We start from the raw sequence: 5,058 nt of genomic DNA, 5'->3' as shown, positions 1-5,058 counted from the left end.
ACACATATTTGAAATTGAAGCATACACAAGAGCCCATAAGAGCATGCACACACACACAAAGGCACACACAAACATCAGAACTCAATAGCTTGTACAGCTGGCTATTGCCATAGGAGCTTATAAGAGAGGATGTCAATTCTTCTTGGGGTTTCCACTAATCCTTTGATGTTGAGTAAAACCGCAATTGCATTGCTGGCTTTGGAACAGAGAGATTAATAACTCTGTCAGAGTAATCCCACTCGGTGCCCTTCCTTTTATTTCAGACCAGTTTCTGCAGACATCAGAATTTTACGGCTGATCTTTAAACACAGAATCCTACACCTCACCTTGAATTCAGAAATTTGTGAGTCAGACAGGTCAGCCAGCATGCTGAACCCATGGCCTGGCCTCTGTAGCAGTGCAAAGCACCAGTAGTTGTAACTACTGTTGAAAAGTCCGGATTAAACTAAAATCGACAATATAGGCTAATTTATCAAAAGAATGCAAGGTTTTTGAAGTAACTGAAAGTGCATTTGAAATGGCATTTGTCTTAGGGTAGAATCTCTGAAAATGCTACATGTGGTCATGTTTATTCCTAGGAGGATGTACCATGTATTACAAATCTGTTTGGTGATGTTTTCAGGAGTAGATGCAAGATTATCTATTCCCATATCCTTTTCTTCAAAAATGTCTTTGAAATGTAAACATTTCCAACAAGAAACATAAATTTTCAAAACTTAGAGGCAAAAGAAAATCGAATAATTGTTATTTAATGATGATTATAAAAACACATGTTTGCAATACAAAAATAATGAAGCTCGGCTTAGTCCATAAGTGGAACAAAATATTTTTTTTTGCGTGACTTCATAACTTTTTGAATCTATTTTTAAAATTTCAAGCTTAATTGTACATTGGTGATCATGTTTTCTGCTACAAATTAAAAAAGAAAAACAAATCAAATGGCCTTAACATAGAAAAATTTATATAATTTAAAATTTCTCAGAAAAATATCTGCAATTTACTCTTATATAATCTAAACAAAAATATAGGCAAACTGTTCTCGGTATCCAAGAAATTTTAATCCGTAATTATGCTAATGGAGGTATAAAAGTGTGAGACTTTCTGTCTGTGGTGATAAGGGAAGACCAGTATACATCTAATGAAAGACAGGTTAACAAGGAAAGTACCACACATTCTCCTAATCAAAGTTATATGTTATACATGAGTGGGGGCTCAAACTTTATTGATTCATTGTGTGTTTTACATTATGTACCTCAGTGCTGCTAATCTTTGCATCCCCTCAACTCTGCCCTTTGCCCTTGCAACCCCCTCCAATAAAACACAAACAAACAAACAACAACAACCACAACAAACCAAAACAAACACAAAGCATAGAAAGGTCTCATTGTGGAAGCTGTAGCATGTCACAGCATGTCACAGTATATTCCTCGGCTCGCACATTTTCACTTGCGAATCTTCATTGCAATGAGTCATTGGTCTGGTTCAGGATTCTATGGCTTCTGTGACACCTCTGCACCCATGTTACTTCACAGCAGATGAGTGATGGGGTCAACTCTCCCAGTCTTGGAAGGCTTCAAGTCTCTGACTGTCTTCCTCCTTCCACATTGCACTGCCTGAATTTGATTTTTATGAGTCCTAAGCATAAGACAGATTTGGCCACCTAACCAGGCATCAAGCTATCGTGAAAAAAAGATTGCCATCTGCTCTGTCCCTGACTGATATAAGAACAATACCACCAACAAGGTGTCTCTTTGCCCATTGCCAGAGGGATGTGACTGTTTTTAAAGGAGAGACCTAAAGGTCAGTGGAAAACTGTCTTTAGGCTTGGGTCTGGTGGAGAATGATCAGTCTTATATGTGGAAATGTGACTGGACAGAGGATGTGATCTAATGTTATCATATCAAAGAGAGAGACTCAGCAAGGGCAGTCTGATAAGATTCCTCCTGGCTTTTCCAAGGAGAACTCTACACTAGCAGAATAGTCCTTAGAGGAGAAGTGCAGGATGAGGCCTCCATATTTGTGACCTGCGGAATGATGGCTTGTTCTGGTTTCTGTGAATTATTTTGTTGAAGCACAAATCTTGCTTCTTTGACTTGCTTTGAGGCAATACATTGACCATTGACAGGAGACTTGAAAGTAGGAGAAGGACAGATAGACTTTGTGCTGAGGCTTTCAAGTATCTTTCATTTCAAAGTACTCAGCGTGCTGAGGAACCCCATGTTGGGAAGCCATATTCGACATGCTGACACCTTTTCAGCCGATTGATCATTTTGAATTGATTAGTTAACGAAACAGTACACACAGGTGTCACTCTAAGGTTTTCCTTTATGGAAAAGAAACTTTGTATGTATGAAGAAACTCTGTTGTCATAAGGATATTGCCTTCTCTGCAACAGGTTCAAAGGATGAGTAAATAGATACCATGAAGCCTGAGGTAGGCTGCATCTTGCACAATGACCTTGACCTGGTTCATTCCCTGACTACATTGTATGGACCTAGATTTCCCCTTTGCATTACAGAATGGGGATATTCAAATCAGAGGCTTAAGAAATTTCTTTGACAGGTACTCCAAGGACATACTCATTTCTCGGGATTTTGTCCCTTCTAGACATAAGAGATACAAAGAAATAAACTTCTGGGGTCTGTCTATTAAGTTGTTGGTTAGCTTCACTGTTTCTTCTTGTTGGTTTGTATTTAGTAGTAATTCATGCCAGATAAGGTATATAAAAGATCAAACAACTTGTCATTCATTTGTTTTAAAATTTTAAATGAATTTTAATTAGCTTTTAAATAGACGGATTTATTTTTATTTCATTTGTATTTGTGAGTGCTTACAAGTGTGTATGCTTGATACCCATGAAAACCAGAAAAGATCCTCCTAGAAACTTAATGTTTGATATTGAGTTATAGATGAATATAAGCCAATAAATAGGTACTGGGAACCAAACTCGAGTCTTCCCCAAGAATAGTACATTCACTTAACCACCTGGCCATCCTCCCTGCCCCTGATTTATTTGATGATTGGCAGCAAGTATGGAAGAGAAAGTAATAAAAATATTTTAATTGTAATGTAACAATTTTATCTCAAACATGAAAATTATCAAAATTTTAGAGTGTTAGCACTATGATAAAGTCAATTATACTTCTTCTAAATACATTTTACTTACATGGTAATTTGTTTAGTCTCATTAGCCAACCAACTGATGAAATGGACAGAACACATAATAAAGTCAATTATGTACTTAAGCTGAACTCAAACAAATGAGGGAAATCAATGATGTGAGTAATCACCGCTATTTTACCTGTTCTAAATATTTTGGGAATTTATACCCATGGAAACTCAAGTGTTTATGGCTTTCTGAAGCATCTAGATTACTTCTTACAAACAAGAAAGCTGCAATGTGATTGGTCCATAGAGCAAAATGATGAACGCCTTTTCTCTCCATTAATCCTCATGAATTTGCACACAGTAAAATATGCATTATTTTTGTGATTTAATGTTTTTTTTTGTTAGAATGGCTTGAATTTATGAATGATGTCCTGAATAGATGATGCCATGTAAGATAAGTGAGAAACATATTAAATAGGAAAAAGAAATCATTTGATCTCTTGAAAGTTCAATGAGATGCAATAATGGACAGTTCCTTTTATAATAGATTATGTATTACTTCTTTTATTTTTGCTTGAGACAGTCTCAAGTAGACCAAGCATGAATTCATGATCCTCTTGCCTCTTCTTTCCAATAAGCTTCAGACACACATTTAGCACATCTGAATATGGTATAAACTTACTTATAAGTGGATATCAGCCATATATTATAGGATAAACATACTAAAATCTACAATCCCAAAGAAGATAAACAACAAGCACCCTGGGGAAGATGCTTAATCCTTATTCAGAAGGGCAAACAGGACAGACATTGGACACAGAAGACAGGGAACAGGACAGGAGCCTTCCACAGAGGACCTCTGAGAGACTCTTCCCAGCAGGGTATCAAAGCAGATGCTGAGACTCATAGCCAAACTTTGGGCAGAGTGCAGGGAATCTTATGGAAGAAGGGGGAGATAGAAAGACCTGGAGGGGACAGGAGCTCCACAAGGAGAGCAACAATACTTCTTATTTTTTTAGTGTAAGTTATTCAACTTGATTATTTGTAAAATACCACTTTTAAAAGACCTGCAACATATTTAGTAGTTTACATAAACTATAGGATAGTTGTGCTGGCTAGTTTCGTGTCAAGGACACAAGCTGAAGTCACTTGAGAGAAGGGAACCTCAGCTGAGTAATTATCACCATAAGATCAGGCTGTTGGGCATTTTTTTTTTTTTTTTTTTTTTTTTTTTTTTTAGTGATCAGTGGGGGAGAGTCCACCCTGTTGTGAGAGGTGATCCAATGGGTGGGTGCTATAAGAAAGTAGGCTGAGCCAGTGCTAAGAAGCCGGCCAGTAAGCCGTACTCCTGATGGCCTCTGCCTCAGCTCCTGCCTTCAGGTTCCTTCCTGCCTTGATCGAGTTCCTGCCCTAACCACTTTTGATGATGAACTGGGAAATGGAAATGTGAATGAAATGATTCCTCTCCTCCCCAAGTTGCTTCCATTCATGGTATTTCATCACGGCAATAGTAACCCTATCTAAAACAATAGTCAAAACACTGTTCCCAGTGGCTCTTTACTAGTCACATTGCTGTGCTCTTGGATTTTCAGAGTCTCGTCTAGTCTCACTTATAAATAAAAGACCAGATGGCAGACTTTTCTTTACATGTAGAAATTTAGCTCTATTTTATAGGTATGTTTTCTACTCTTTCTACTCCTATCATCTATTTATGCATGCATGCATCTGTGCTGCCTCTTTCATCTTACTGTAGAGAAGGAAAGCGGCTTTCTTTTATCTTCCCACAGTCTTTGTCTGGGGTACAATTACATTTTCCATGAAATTTATTAACATGTAAGAAACCAGTTTAATTATACTTCATGCATGAGAGTCCTACAAGAATAGAAAAATTCGAAGAAAGGCCAGATGAGTGAAGCCGATATGACATCTTGTGCGATATAAAAAAAAAAA

The 5,058-nt window shown here is 37.3% G+C and overlaps 1 non-coding gene across 1 annotated transcript; it reads right to left on the bottom strand.

Annotated features, from left to right (window-relative positions):
* Positions 1 to 1,626: 1,626 nt before the first annotated feature.
* On the bottom strand, positions 1,627 to 1,770 carry LOC132654962 (small nucleolar RNA SNORA48). The gene has a single exon (XR_009592563.1). It is a non-coding gene; the product is annotated as a small nucleolar RNA SNORA48 (small nucleolar RNA).
* Positions 1,771 to 5,058: the final 3,288 nt, after the last annotated feature.

The sequence above is a fragment of the Meriones unguiculatus genome, chromosome 6 (assembly GCF_030254825.1).
Source record: "Meriones unguiculatus strain TT.TT164.6M chromosome 6, Bangor_MerUng_6.1, whole genome shotgun sequence".
In the NCBI taxonomy this organism is placed as follows: Eukaryota; Metazoa; Chordata; class Mammalia; order Rodentia; family Muridae; genus Meriones; species Meriones unguiculatus.
This window is presented reverse-complemented; position numbering and strand designations above follow the sequence as displayed.